Source organism: Schistocerca serialis, chromosome 6, assembly GCF_023864345.2.
Source record: "Schistocerca serialis cubense isolate TAMUIC-IGC-003099 chromosome 6, iqSchSeri2.2, whole genome shotgun sequence".
NCBI classification, from domain to species: Eukaryota; Metazoa; Arthropoda; class Insecta; order Orthoptera; family Acrididae; genus Schistocerca; species Schistocerca serialis.
In genome coordinates this window covers 613639566-613656393 of record NC_064643.1, presented here as the reverse complement: position 1 = coordinate 613656393, position 16828 = coordinate 613639566, and positions in this window count along the sequence as shown.

The following is a 16828-nucleotide window of genomic DNA, read 5'->3' as shown; positions in this document are numbered from 1 at the left end:
GCTAAACTCAGTAATAGTCCTTGGAGGAAACTGTTATAATCTCAGAGAGGGGAGAGCACTATGGTCCTAAACTCTTTATCGATTACGTAGGGACTCTTCATCGTACCAACTCTGGTGGTTGTTGACGCGTTTTCCAGATGGTTTATCACTAGTCGTGGTTCACGGCGGTCATTACCATTGCTCGTCTGACCAACATCTTCAGCTGGTTTGGACCCCCTAATGCTCTTGTTAGCGGTAACGCTCCGTCGTTTCTTTCCGGACAGTTTGTTTCGTAACAGTGTCAAGAAACTAACCAGCATGAATATTATTTCCCGGCATCCTTTGCCTAGAGTGAATCGCAACTTTAAGCATGCTTTGATCATTTACCATCATAAATCTCCGAGTAAGTGGGATACCACCTTGCCTTGGCTCACTCTTCATATTACCACTGTGCAGCACGAAGGATACAAGACAGTTCCAGCCGCTCTCTTGTTTGTGAATCTTATCAAATCCCCACTATCCAATTTGTGGGATATCAACGACCCCTTCCTGTCTTCTTACCACTGACGATCTTAGGGACACAGGCCAGGGATAACATTGCGTTAGTCCACCGCTGCCATGCCCTGCAGTATAATAGGAGTACATGCAACCTTCATGGAAAGGTAGGAGATGAGAGTTTCCCGAAGAACTGTGCCAGTCGGGTGAGTGGTGCTGCCTAGCTCCTTTTCTAGACCTACGCTCTTTCATCAATATTTTGGGTCCACTTAACTTGCTAGTCAGGAGTCTGGCCAGTGGTAAGGTCCATAGGGCGCATCTTAAGCCCGTTAACTAATTAGCCCCGTCTTCTGTACGCTGACCTGGAGCTGTTGGTTTAAGGAGAGATGTTGAGCCGTGACAGAGTTGCTGGCGTCGCCTTTCGAATTCCAGACGCCACTAGCATGATCTGTCGTGCGATGTCCCTCTGGTCTGAGGCCATTAAGTTTTTCGCTCGTGGTTGCTGATGGCAATGGGGCGTCTTGTGGCATGGCGAATTGAGGAGAGGGAACGGAGCAAAAAGGATGGGCGTGACAGGTCTGCCGGCGATTAAGGTGAGCAGTTGGATATGGAGCCGGCGAGTGGTTGACTGGCCTATTTGTAGGCTTACTCGAATCAGTGGCTGACTTCCAGTGCTGTCTTAGTGCATGACCTGGCCAGCCAGCTCTGGGACCTGCCAAATAGCTGAGAGTGGCACTTAACTTTGCTATTATTAAAGAAGACCTGCCTGTCTTCTGTTTGGTGATGTCATGTAATTGAAGCTTTTATTAAAGGAGGCATGTCTGTTTCCAGTTTTGTAATTACATTGACTGAACTGTTACGACTAGAGGCCTGTCTGTTCTCTATCTCTTAGTCTTACTTAATTGAAGCTGTTATCATTGAAGGCCGGCTCGTTTTCTACTTGGTTATTTTACTTAACTGAAGCTGTTATTAAAGAAAGTTAGCCCGTTTCCCATTTGGAAATTTTACTTAACTGAAGCTGCTATTACAGAAGGCCTGCCTGATTCCTATGTAGTAATTTTACGTAATTGAGCTGTTATCTTTGAAGAGCTGCCTTTTTTCTCTCTGGTAATTTCACTTATATGAAGCTGTTACTGTGGAATGACTGCTTGTTTTCTGTTTCGTCATTTCATCCAACTGAAGCCGTTATTAATAGATGCCTGCCACTTTTCTCTTTCGTGATTTCACTTACATCTACATCTACATTTATACTCCGCAAACCACTCAACGGTGTGTGGCGGAGGGCACTTTACATGCAACTGTCATTACCTCCCTTTCCTGTTCCAGTCGCGTATGGTTCACGGGAAGAACGACTGCAGGAAAGCCTCCGTGCGCGCTCGGATCTCTCTAATTTTACAGTCGTGGTCTCTTCGGGAGGTATAAGTAGGCGGAAGCAATATATTCGACACCTCATCCAGAAACGCACCCTCTCGAAACCTGGACAGCATGCTACACCGCGATGAAAAGCTCCTCTCTTGCAAAGTCTGCCACTTGAGTTCGCTAAACAACGATATCACGCTTACCAAATAACCCTGTGACGAAACGCGCAACTCTTCCTTGGATCTTCTCTATCTCCTCTGTCAAACCGACCTGGTACGGATCCCACACTGATGAGCAATGTTCAAGTATAGGTCGAACGATTGTCTTGTAAGCCACCTGTTTTGTTGATGGACTACATTTTCTAAGGACTGTCCCAATGAATCTCAACCTGGTACCCGCCTTACCAACAATTAATATTATATGATCATTCCACTTAAAAACTTTCCGTACACATACAACCAGATATTTTACAGAAGTAACTGGTACCAGTGTTTGTTCCGCTATCATCTAATCATACAATAAAGAATCCTTCTTTCTATGTATTCGCAACACATTACATTTGTCTATATTAAGGGTCAGTTGCCACTCCCTGCACAAAGTGCCTATCTGCTGCAGATCCTCACTCATTTCGCTGCAATTTTCTAATGCTGCAACTTCTCTGTATACTACAGCAACATCCGCGAAAAGCCGCATGGAGCTTCCGACACTATCTACTAGGTCATTTATATATATTGTAAAAAGCAATGGTCCTGTAACACTCCCCTGTGGCACGCCAGAGGTTACTTTAACGTCCGTAGACGTCTCTCCATTGAGAACAACATGCTGTGTTCTGTTTGCTAAAAACTCTTCAATCCAGCCACACAGCTGGTCTGACATTCCGTAGGCTCTTACTTTGTTTATCAGACGAAAGTGCGGAATTGTAACGAACGCCTTCCGGAAGTCAAGGAAAATGACACCAACCTGTGAGCCTGAATCCAATATTTTCTGGGTCTCATGAACAAATAAAGCGAGTTGGGTCTCACACGATCGCTGTTTCCGGAATCCATGTTGATTCTTACAGAGTAGTTTCTGGGTTTCCGGAAATGACATGATACGCTAGCAAAACACATGTTCTAAAGTTCTACAACAGATCGATGTCAGAGATATAGGCCTATAGTTTTGCGCATCTGCTCGACGACCCTTCTTGAAAACTGTAACTGCCTGTGCTCTTTTCTAATTATTTGTAACCTTCCGTTCCTCTAGAGACTTGCGGTACACGGCTGTTAGAAGGGGTGCAAGTTCTTTCGCGTACTCTGTGTAGAATCGAATTGGTATCCCGTCAGGCCCAGTGGACCTTCCTGTGTAGAGTGATTTCTGTTGCTTTTCTATTCCTTGGACACTTATTTCGATGTCAGCCATTATTTCGTTCGTGCGGGGATTTAGAGAAGGAACTGCAGTGCGGTCTTCCTCTCTGAGACAGCTTTGGAAAAAGGTGTTTAGTATTTCAGCTTTACGCGTGTCACTCTCTGTTTCAATACCATTATCATCCCAGAGTGTTTGGATATGCTGTTTCGATACACTTACTGATTTTGTTGTGTCTAGACAAGACAGCCTAGACACAATGAGAGGAAGCCGAAAGGCACGCGCTAAGCTAAAGCAGGATGGCGTGAGGTCTGAAACCGGATTCGTAATGAATGCTATAAAGAAAAGTACGTAGCTTCTGGAATACTTAACTTTAATCCATCCTTTTGGTACATCTGGAGATTGTGGCGATACAAGTGAGACTCTTTAGATACATGCAATGTTACTAATGGCGCCTTGCTAGGTCGTAGCCATTGACTTAGCTGAAGGCTATTCTAACTATCTGCTCTGCAAATGAGCGAGGCTTCGTCAGTGTGCATCGCTAGCTACGTCATCCGTACAACTGGGGCGAGTGCTAGTCCGTATCTCGAGACCTGCCTTGTGGTGGCGCTCGGTCTGCGATCACACAGTGGCGACACGCGGGTCCGACATGTACTAATGGACCGCGGCCGATTTAAAACTACCACCTAGCAAGTGTGGTGTCTGGCGGTGACACCACAGATTTAACGTAAGACCAGAACTTCCTAGGATTTTCTGTCAAATTGGTACATAGAATTTTACTTTCGAATTCACCGAACGCTTCACGCATAGCCCTCCCTACGCTAACTTTGACATCGTTAAGCTTCTGTTCGTCTTAGAGGTTTTGGCTGCGTTTAAATTTGCAGTGAAGCTCTCTTTGCTTTCGCAGTAGTTTCCTCTTTGTTGATGAACCACGGTGGGTTTTTCCCGTTTCTCACAGTTTTACTCGGCAAGTACCTGTCTAAAACGCATTTTACGATTGCCTACAAAGTGTTTCTATAAACAATCAACATTGTCAGTGTCGGAACATAACTTTTCGCTTTGTTCTGTTAGGTAGTCTGAAATCTACCTCCTATTACTCTTGCTAAACAGATAAACCTTCCTCCCTTTTTTATATTCCTATTTACTTCCATATTCAGGGATGCTGCAACGACCTTATGATCACTGATTCCCAGTTATGTGCTTACAGAGTCGAAGAGTTCGGGTCTGTTTGTTATCAGTAGGTCCAATATGTTATCTCCACGAGTCGGTTCTCTGTTTAATTGCTCGAGGTAATTTTCGGATAGTGCACTCAGTATAATGTCACTCGACGGTCCGCCCCTGCCACCCGTCCTAAACATCTGAGTGTCCCAGTCTATATCTGGTAAATTGAAATCTCCATCTAAGACTATAACATGCTGCGGAAATTTATGTGAAATGTAGTCCAGATTTTCTGCCAGTTGTTCTGCCACTAATGCCGCTGAGTCGGGAGGTTGGTATAAGGAGCCAGTTATTAATCTAGCTCGTTTGTTGAGTATAACCTCCACACATAATAAGTCACAGGAACTATCCACCTCTATTTCACTACGGGATAAACTACTACTAACAGCGACAAACACGCCACCACCGGTTGCATGCAATCCATCCTCTCTAAACACCGTCTGTGCCTTTGTAAAAATTTCGGCAGAATTTATGTCTGGCTTCAGCCAGCCATCCGTACCTATAATTATTTCAGCTTCGGTGCTTTGTATCAGCGCTTGAAGTTCCGGTACTTTACCAGCGCAGGTTCGACAGTTGACAATTACAATACCGATTTCTGCTTGGCCCCCGCATGTCCTGACTTTGCCCCGCACCATTTGAGGCTGTTTGCCCTTTCTGTACTTGCCCGAGGCCATCTAACCTAAAAAACGCCCAGTTCACGCCACACAACCCCTGCTACCCGTGTAGCCGCCTGCTGTGTGTAGTGGACTCCTGACCTATCCAGCGGAACCCGAAACCGCACCACCCTATGGGGCAAGTCGAGGAATCTGCAGCTGTTATCTTTGGAGATCCAGCTTTCCTCTGTTTGGTAATCCTACGTAACTGATGGTGTTGTTATTGATGGCCTCCTTTTATCTGGTTGGTATGTTTACTTAACTCAAGCTGTTATTAAAGAAGGCCTGACGGTTTCCTATTTGGCGATTTTACTTAACTGAAGCTACTATCATTGGAGACCTGTTTATATCCTATTTGGTAATTTGGTTTACTGAGGCTGTTATCATTAAAGGCCTGTGTGTTGGTATTTGGTAATTTTACTTAACTGTAGCGGTTATTGTCGAAGACCTTCCTGCTTCGTATTGTGTAGTTTTACGTGAGTGAAGCTTTGCCGGTTTTCTATTTGGTAATTTTACTTAACTGAGGCTGTTATTAAAGAAGGCCTTCCTTTTTTTATTCGGTAATTTTACTTAACTGAATCTTTTATTAAAGAAGGCATGCCCTTTTCTATTTGGTGATTTTATTTAACCGAAGCTATTATCATTGCAGGTCTGTCTATTGTGTATTTTGTAATTCTACTTAACTGAAGCTGTTATAAAAAGCCTGCCTGTTTCCTGTTTGGTAATTTTACTTACCTGAAGCTCTTATTAATGAAGGCCTGCCTTTATTAAGTTTGGTAATTTTATTGAATTGAATCTGTTATTATTGAAGGGCTGTCTGTTCCGTTTTAATTAAATTAAGAGTTGAAACTTTGTAGCAGATTAAAACTGTGTGCCGGACCGACACTCAAGTCGGGTACTTTGCCTTTCGCGGGCAAGTGCTCTACCATCTGTGCTGCCCAAGCTCGACTCAAGCCCCCTACTCACAGCTTTATTTCTGCCAGGTCCCGAGTTCGAGTCTCGGTCTGGCACACAGTTTTAATGTTGCCAGGAAGTTTCACATCAGCGCACACTCTACTGCAGAATGAAAATCCCATTCTAAATTAAGAGTTATTTGATAATTTTGGTTATCTGAACCCTTATCAATCACGACGTACCTGTTTTTATTGTCCTAGTATAAAAAAATGATTCAAATGGCTCTGAGCACTATGGGACGCAACATCAATGGTCATCAGTCCCCTAGAACTTAGAACTACTTAAGCCTAACTAACCTAAGGACATCACACAACACCCAGTCATCACGAGGCAGAGAAAATCCCTGACCCCGCCGGGAATCGAACCCGGGAACCCGGGCGCGGGAAGCGAGAACGCTACCGCACGACCACGAGCTGCGGACTCCTAGTTTAAGATCTGATACCCTACTGAATCTGTGTTGTAATTAACTGAAGTAGTGTTTGCCAAAGGCCTACCTGTTTCGGAGGTATTTATGTCAATAAGGTAATAGCAGGAAATGACACATGATGCGATGTGGGCCCTAATCTTTTATCCATAATTGTAAGTTTAGGGCCTGGTGTGGCATAATCAGCAGAGGCATCAGTCATGTCATGGTGGTCTGTATGATGTTCCTCACGTGGAAGTGCGAGTTGTGGAACCTGTTCCTGCAGATGCAGCTGAGCTGTAAGGGCATTGGCTGGTAGACTATCCTTTTTTGTGACTCTGGGCCGCGGGTTCCAGTTGGCAGGTTTTGAGCCATTACAATACCCACTTCGGGAGGCTACTGTGACTGTAACTGGTCTGGGCACTGGATCGATCTCGGAATAGAGACACTTATACGCCATTCCTTGTAACAACAATTCTGTTCTAGAGATCGTCAGTCATAGTTACTTGCGAGTATTGGCGTGCCAATCTCCTGCAGCCAGGACCAGATGTTTCCAGAGGGTGAGAGATCTAGAGGGCGTGCTGACCTAATCGAAAGTCGAACACCTGCTATGTATGTGTAGGTCAACTGAGCACAGCCAGAATACGTTGATAGAAAATGTCTTGGAGGTCTTGAAAGATAATGCACAGTAGCTAGCATTAACATATAGTAAATATACTTGATGCCATTGAAATTACTGGCCATGCAAACTGTAAGTAATCATGCTGCGTACCGAGAAGCACCTCAAATTCAGGTACACTTGCAGCTGGAGCAATTCATCGGCCACATAATTGGTAAAATTCATGGTGAAACCTTCAGATGTCGTTTATTTTCCACAATTCGCTACTAGTCTTTTCGTTTATGGCAGATAAGCTTGACAGTAGTCACTGACCGAAACTAGTAGAGAATTGTCCAAAGTAAAAGACAGCTGAATATTTCACCATGAATTTGAATACCTATAATAAATTACACATTTGCTGGGCCTACATGGCACTGACGAATGCAGTTCTCTATGGAGCCTCCACACGCGGATATTCCATCGTGGTGTTCACAGAAGCTGGGATGAACCGTAAAGATGATTTGTAGCAACTCCTGTGCCCAGAGATATTCGGTGCACTGTATTCAGGAACCTTCTCCCTCGTGATGGGTAACGATAGTCTGCAGCAACGTTAACCATACTCACAGACAGTTTTGGTGAGACGTCGTTACACTGTGTGTCCATAGCAGTGTTTCTGCGAACTAGCTCGTTTCCTTACTCAAGGTGTGTGTTCGATCCCGTGTGGCCGAGCTGAACGGCATCATTCCACCGGGGCGCCATTCGCTCGTAGCCGATAAAATCCTCTATAGCTCTGTGTGTATTCCTCCCGATTCAGTCTATCAGCAATTCACATGATAGTCGTGGAATCGCAGCCAACGTGATCAGTAATATCTCGTAACAGCAATCCGCTGTCTACATACGCCACTATCCTGCCGTTGTCGAGTTCCGACAGGCGGCGATAAAGGTCCACACATCTTACACGAGGCATAATACGATTGGCTCGTATGTGACACTGAAATGCGATTTACAAATGTGAAATCCATTATGTAAGAGGGTAATTCGAAAGTTAAGGTCTCCTATTTTTTATAACTACACTGTTTATTTCTACAATGGTTTACATCAGCTTACAGCTTGAACATTCAGCTATTTTTCGACATAATAACCATTTCTGTCGATGCATTTTTGAAGACGCTGTGGCAGTTTCTGTAGGCCCATGTCATACCAACTCGCTACAATGCTGTTCAGAAAGTTATGAACCTCTTCTATCACCTTGTCGTGGGAGTTGAATCGCTGGGACCACAATTAACGCTGACAGGTACTGTGAGACTCGGAGAAAACTCAGACGGGCAATTCAGAACCGAAGAAGAGGAATGTTGAGCAAGGGCGTACACATTCTCCATGACAACGCACGCCCACACATCGCTCGGCAAACCGTTGCTCTCCTGCAACAGTTTCAGTGGAACGCAATTACCCACCCACCCTATAGTCCTGACTCGGCGCCCAATCACGATCCCCTATTCCCTAGGTTAAGAGAACGTTTGGCCGGAAAGCGATTCAGCTCCGACGACGAGGTGAAAGAAGAGGTTGATAACTTTCTGAACAGCATGGTGGCGATCTGGTATGACGTGGGCATGCAAAAACTGCCACAGCGTCTACAAAAATGCATCGACAGAAATGGTAATTATGTCGAAAAATAGGTAAATGTCCAAGCTGCAAACTGATGTAAGCCACTGTACAAATAAACAGGTCTATGTATTTATAAGAAAAAAATAGGAGACCTTGCTTTTGGGATTACCCTCTTCATCTTTAGCTTTATACAGAATGATGATGACGTTCCGACTTTGTGCAGTCGTGCTGAAATCATCACTACATCCACTACTGTGGTACACACCCTGTCAATTTTACGCTTGTTGCTTGTCATCTTCATTGAAATTTTAATGGCCACCAATGTCGTAGCCAATACGCACTGCACGTAGCAATAACATATAGTACCTACCAAGAACGTGACTTTTCTTAGTTTGGAATACCTCATGGGGTTGCTAGGTCCCAGCGGTTTTCATCGTTTGCCAATATACTAATTCCGACATGAACTGCTGTAGAGCCAAATTATCTGAACTGTGGCGGCTTCCTTCTTTTAGATCTGCTGCAGTGTGCACTAGAGAACTAGCCGTATCTCGCCACAGACAGTGTGTTCCAGCAAGTAGTCGCGGCTGTGCCACCACGAATGGCGCAGCGTTTGCTGTCGGCAACTTAGTGCTTGGTGGCATCAAGTCGGACTCTGCTCCGTCCGGAATCATGCGCTGAGCCCGAGTTATGTCACGTTGGCCTTTAGAGTTTAGTACAAGGCCTGCTCAACCGGCGATTCACCAACGTTACTCCCGACCGCACATTATAGTAGCGATATTGGCTCTGTCTGCTCCTTGAGCGCCAAAATGTATTTCACTTGTATTTTTTAAGTTATTTTCCTCTCATTTGGGGATTCAGTTGGCATCAACTAACGCATAAATATTCTGGTGTTTGTAAAGTCTTATTCATTTGGTGCTTTCACCTTTGGATTATGGAATTTCTGTGCGTAGATCAGCCCAGAGAGCTTTGAGCTGTTAAGAACGTTACACGTTCTAAGCTAGGACAAGGCAATCATCGTGGTGTCTTGGTTTGTTTCCGGTCCAGTATCTTGCCTCCTCGTGCCGAGCTGAATCAATGGGCTGCAACGCCCGATATTTGATTCTAGTAAGTGTATGCTCAGCAAAACGTCTGAAAGGTTAAAAGTGTTTAAAATTGTTTAAATGATTGGTGTTCCCGTGTGCTATGGAAAAACTTTCCTGACTGAACATTTAGCCTCCTGTTAACGGGTGCCTGTGAAAGGGGCTAGTGGTGCCGCAACATAGACGCCCCATTAGCTTGTTTCAGTCTTAAGCGTGTTGCGACCTACCCAGAGGATATCGATCCTGCTGGACATACAGTTCTCTCGCGGACCTGCTGCCTGTGCGTACCTGCTGCCGACGTCACTTTCACCGAGTCTGCCGCCTCCTGCATCACCGCACGCCGCAAGGAAATACACCCCGTAACTTTACTAAAGGCTTCTTCCAGAATAATGTGATATTTTGTTCTATTCTCCTTTTGTTTTCAAAAGAGACCTCAACTTATCTCGTTCTTTAATTAATGTAAGTTTAATAGTCCCACTGTGCAGTGTTAACGTTTTGCAGGACCGCGAACAGACATTTCACATGTTTTCATATTTTCTTAAATTTTATCATCTGGCACTGGCCAGTTTTAAATTTTTGAAGACCCATGATTGACCGTTTCTCAGTTTGTTAAATTATTTCCTAAGGGTCTTTTATATGGCACTGCTCAAGTTTAAAATTAAAGGAATTTCCAGACGTAGTGGCACCATGTCGATGGGGAAGCATTTATGAGGAACTGTCTTTATTACCCATTATGTTCTTGGTTTCATATTAGTCGGGATCCCGTTTATAGAGTTGAACTGTGGTGTAAGATTCTACGATGCCGGCTGGTTGTCTGTATCAGAATAGTTACTCAGCATGTAGGCACCGACGGTGTTTTCCTTTTCTTAAATGTGTAAAACTCAAAATTATGCTACATTTTGTTAGCTACTGTTCGAGTTTTATTCAAGGGCCTTGTGAGATTGTTTTTAAATTGTTAAAATATTTTTTGAATTTACTCAATTTTAAATTTATTAAGCAGCGTTAGCCATTATGTTTATGGTGAAAGTTTGCTTAATCTGAAACTGGACATTTGCTCCCTTTAATCAGCTTGCTTCATGTGAAACTGGAAATTTTCACCTATCTTTTTTATTACATGTTTTACAATTGGTAAATGAGGTTTACCCGAAACCCTGTCCAGTCCTTCCACGTAATTTATTCTGAACGCCAGGGCTCCACTTGACAATCGTCATGCACTAATAGATACGGAACAATCGTAATTATGCCAAAATCGAGTCACTGAAATTCTCTGTTACACTTCACGCAGTCAGTTTAGACACTGGCGGGAATAAATCTTGTTGATCACCTCACATATGGACTGCAAGCAGGGAACTTTACTGCACCATAACCTAAGTGGAGTAAAAGCCCTGTTTATCACTTGGTAAAGAATCGTGACCAGCAAATACCCCACTCCTACCTAAAGCAAAGTATGTAATTTAAAACTGAACAATTACTAATAGTGTCACCATTTCTGTCAATTGCCGTCCGCTGTGGTCGAGCGGTTCTAGGCGCTTCAGTACGGAACCACGCGGCTGCTACGGTCGCAGGTTCGATCCCTGCCTCGGGCATGTATGAGTGTGATGCCCGTAGATTAGTTAGGTTTGAGTAGTTCTAAGTCAAGGGGACAGATGACCACAGATGTTAAGTCCAATAGCGCTTAGAACCAGTTTTTCTGACAATTTATTCCTCATTGCGAGTTAAAGATTTTGTTAGAGATCACTTGTCCTCCAGTTTATTAAGGCCTCGAAGAAAAATGCGAAGTACATTGGCACGTTTACATTTCGGAAATTCACTCAGCATGCACATAAAAGATGTAGAAGGTTTAGGAAAAGCGACTCAAGACTGCAGCACTTGCTCTGAGTATGGGAAAATAACTGCAGAAGAACTTAACAGCAAGTTGCAACAATTCTTTACGAAGGTATTATTTGAGTAGATATCCGGCTACATTACAAGGGATTGTCCTATACATCTCCTCACTATTCCAGACGTGTGTTATTACATTATCATCAGTCGAATCCACATCAGACCTCTGTACTTTATCACAGTTTGTCCCGAAGATAAGGATTCAATAAGGTTCTGCTTTCCCGCTTGCTCGTCCAAATGGCTCGTTAAAACCCCCATGACGAAAGTTAGCCTCCTGTGCTACGTGGCAGAGTGTAACCTGCAAAATTCTTTGCAGTTGTAGGTGTTGATTTTTCAGAGTAAATAGAATTTACGAATTATATCTGGAGCAGAAATCAGACTTATTCTCCTTAGACATGTGTCACAACACGTTCCGTTTATACTGAATTCGACACGGACATGTTTCCCAACAAATATGTGTAAGTTTCTGCTGGCAGTAGAGATCAGTTGCCATTTGCATATTCGTGTCCGCTTCTCATCTGACCGCCCCTCCTGTGGGTGAATTGGGAAGAAAGCGGTAAAGGAAGAGGAGTATAGCTTAACGTCCCGTCGGCGGCCAAGTCATTAATAACAGTGCACTCAAGCTAGGATTACGAAAGGATGGGGAAGGTAATGGGCCGTATCTTTTCCAAAGGAACCATCCCATCACTTGATTGGGGCGATTTAGAGAAATCACGGCAAACCTAAATCTTGTTTGGCATGACGGGGATTTGAACCGCTGTCCCCCGAATGCGAGTGCAATGTACTAGCCATTACGGCATTTCGCTGTGTGTGACTGAATTGGATAATGTTCGAGCGTTCTGAGGTATGTGTACGACGTAATTCTTTGACGTGATGATATTTTTGTAACGTAGACGAGCATTCAAAAATGTAACACGGGAATCAAAATACTGAGTAATGAATAGAATCTGTATTTCACAACGCAATGTCTGCTTACTAATTAGCAGAAACAAATGAATCATAAAAAAATCTCGTAAGATGTTGGAAAAAGGAGAATACATTCAAGACAGATCACATGCAGCTTGGGGAGTGGAAACAAGATATGAAAACTACGGTTAGAATACTTCCAGTGGGAAAAGAAACTAAAACGCAGCCAGCAAAGGATGTTCGCTGTATACGACATGGTCTGATTCACTGCAGCTGCAAGCTTCTGCATATTAAAGAATAACTAGAGCATTCTGTAGTTGTTTATTCCGCCAGCAGAATCCCATTCAAGTTAAACAAATTCTATAGTTACTGTTCAACGTTAAAGATGATGTGCCAATTTTTGCTTTTGTGTGATACACTGAGCGTAGTAGCATTCGCTAAAGAGGCATGTCGCGCTCCCTGTTTCGCAAGTACAGAATTGATACGGAGAATGCTAAATTACAAGCTATTATTCCTTGTGCACTCTCACAAATCTCAGTGAGCGTCGAACAAGGCTAGCACTACGGCAACTTACTGGTTGGTTGGTTTGTGGGGTTGAAGGGACCAGACTGGCAGCTTACTGCTTACTTGTTTGACGTGGCGATACTGCGGGATTAAAATCGCTTTAAATATTTGGCTCTGAGCACTATGGGACTTAACATCTATGGTCATCAGTCCCCTAGAACTTAGAACTACTTAAACCTAACTAACCTAAGGACATCACACAACACCCAGTCATCACGTTTAAATATTTCACACAGCGTGTTACAGTATTCTGTTCTCGCGACCTAATTTCATTGAGCTACTCCCGGGTGTCGGTTTTAAATTTTATGGAATATTAACACCGAAATTTATTCAATGTATCTAAAGCAACTCGGCTTTATTTTAGAAACACCACGGAACAAACAAAACACTAAATACGACAACTGAGAATTTTCGCCATCAGTGATGTTCTTTTCATTCGCCAACAGACGCAAGAAAGAGTCAGTTGCCGTCCTCCAAAACCGTTTTCGGTATGTACAATAAGGCTATGTTCTTCGGTAATCCGAAATGCAGTCGTTGAGGATTTTAACGTGAATACGTCGATGTCTTTTATTCAAGCTCGCGTGCATTTTCATACTGTCAATTGGGTCGCTGGAGTCTTACGGAGGCAATAAGAATTTTGAGAAATGACCTCATGTGAAAACTGTAACGAATACTGTTTTCATTTCCTTTTCACAGTTTGTTGCTCTTCAGTGCTACAGATGCAAAGGTTTACCATTCAGACAGTTTTTAAAACAGTGACTATTCCTTCATTACGAGCCCTTTCATAATTCTGTGAATGTGTGAAATGGCTAATACATAAAAAAGGCCGTGTACATCGACTTTTCAAATTACGTAGACCCTCAGTTTGAGCTTCGGAAAGGGGGTGCTTGCATATCATTGGCAGTGGCGAAACCGCTCGTGGCAGCGACCCTATGTCGCGGTGGCGGCTTTGGGAAACGCGGCGGCGTAACTGGCAGTGCACGTGTTTTATGGTGCGGCTGACCGCATGACGACCGACGCCGCAAATATATACTGCTAATGTGTACGACGAATAACGCGAGTAAACTTGGTGAGAGGAGAATATTATTTATAAATATGGATGAAGGGTTTAGAATTAGAATTAGGGAATTATTAAAGAAGTACACTTCTGTTTAAGAGTGGTGCTAGTGTACATATTTAACAGTCCGCCGGCCGCTGTGGCTGAGCGGTTTTAGGTGCTTCAATCTGGAACCACGCTGCTGCTACGGCCGCAGGTTCGAATCCTCCCTCGGGCATGAATGTGTGTGATGTCAGGTTAGTTAGGTTAGGTTTAAGCAGTTCAAAGTCTATGGGACTTACGACCTCAGATCGTAAGTCCCATAGTGCTTAGAGCTATTTAGACCATTTTTTAACAGTCCTCGGTCAATATTTCGAAACAATAATTCTCATATCCGATGATTCAGCTACGTCTTCGTCTTCCTGAATTAATTGTGACGAATATGAGCGGTATCTAAACGTGTTAAGTTTGTAATTATAATTAAATCAAGACTCTAAGCTGTCGACAGGCGTTGATATATCTCAACAGGGACAGGTGAAAATTTGTGCCCCAATCGGGGCATGAACTCGGAATCTCCTGCTTACATGGCAGACGCTTTATCCATCTTTTTTTTAATCCTTACTTTGTTCGGTATTGTTCATTTGTTCATTGCGTTTGTTCTGGGCGGATGTTCCATAATACCCATTGAAGATCATCGTTGATCCATTTGCTCAGTTTTTTTTATTACAGAGGGCAGCTAACCCTCTGACCGACCACGCTGCGCTACCGTGCCGGCATCCATCTGAGCCACCGAGGGAACAGGGGATAGTGCAACTGTAGGGATTTATCCCTTGCACGCTCCCCGTGGGACCGACATTCCGAACATAATGTCCACACACTATATTCGTAGTGGTTGGTTGGTTGTTTAGGGAAGGAGACCAGACAGCGAGGTCATCGGTCTCATCGGATTAGGGAAGGAAGTCGACCGCGCCCTTTCAAAGGAACCATCCCGGCATTTGCCTGGAACGATTTAGGGAAATCACGGAATACCTAAATCAGGATGGCCGACATTCGTAGTGCCCCTACCCATTACACGCATTACTCGTGGCAGACAACCTTACCGAGTCCCGTCACAGTTCGGGCAATGCGTGTGCATCCAGCACACAAGAAGAAGGTCAATGGCCATTTAGCCTTAACTATATATGAAGATGGTATGTCCAAAAGAACAGTTACCATCTTAATATATTGTTAAGTTTGTAGTGCTTGTGAAATAAGTAATGGTTACGTGTACATAATTTACTAACCCTGAATGAATGACTAGAGCCGCCTAATGCTGACATACAAAGCTTATGTTCATCGTCAGAAAGTTCAGGAATCGTGTTGATATTTAAAACAATTTTGTGTCAGTTGTCTATGCCTCTTCACTTGGATAAACAACACATATTATGGTATGACTAGTTTCAATCAAAGTTGATCATCTTCAGATTTAAAAACCATATTCCATTACATTACAAGAAAGAGAAAGGGAGTGTCTATTTACCTATATGGTAGCGCCCACACAGACACTATCCATCAAAATACTCTGATATGCAGCTGTAGCATATGGTTTAAATATATGTCTGGTTAAGGGAGAGGAGATGGTGAAAAGTGGGAAAGAGGAGGGACGCGGAAGGTAGGAAGAGGGGTGTAGGTGTAGGAAGGAGAAGTTAGCGAGTGGGAGTGAAAAGGATTAAAAGAGAACATTTGGTGAGACATATTAACTTGTTTAAAGGAAATATACTTACGTTTGAATCAGAAATGTAAAATTTATGTAAAGTAAAGCTGATATCAAAACACTGAAAGAGTAAAACAATACGACCGTTAAACCATATAAACCATAAAATAACAAAATTATAAAAAGTTTTCGGTGGCCTTGGCGACAGTCAAGCAGTAGTTTTGGAAGAGTAAAACACCATAGTACTTTATATTATTAAATTTATCGTTTGTAGTATTCAGATTTCGGCTTTGAATATCGAATGCAGTCCTAAAAGTTGTTAGACCATTATTAAATAACAACTGTTAAGGCAGTCCAAAGCAGGTAAACAAGGCTGTCACATGTCTTTAAGACGTAAATGTTACTTCTTAAAATCATACGTTAGCCTTATTTACCTGCTTTGGAGTGCCTTAACAGATTTTACTGTTTATGGTCTAACAATTTTTAGCACTCTACTTGATAATCGAAGGCGGAATCTGAATAGTACAAAAGATAAATATAATAATGTACAATAAAAACATGGTTTACTCTGTTAAAAAGTAACATTTCATTTTCTTTTCTATAACTATACTCCGTCGTATACTTGATTGTAGGCAACAAACATCGAACGCTTTTGACGTCAGTGTGCAAAGTGATCGTATCTTCACTCAAACACCAGCCAAGCATACCTACAAGTACAGCTACTGAAATGGCTACAGTTCTATTACAAAAAAAAGAAAAAAAAACTTCATTAGATTTTTGTATAGTATTCCTAATCTGTCACACTCTTGCTCTGAGGTTAGGCACAACTAGCGCACAGTACAGCTCTCTGGCAGGTGTACGGATTGTAAAAGAGCGGCGGATACTCTTCGAATAGGTGAGCTACGATTCCTGGACCTGTAGAGGTGGCTGTTACTGGAACTTTGCACCACACCCTCGGAGAAGACACCGTGCTGGGGCACTGCCCGGGAACACACTCGAAGACGCACTGCCGGTTAAGCCGCGAAGTGTGATTTATACAGGCTTATAATTAATAAAGCCGACAT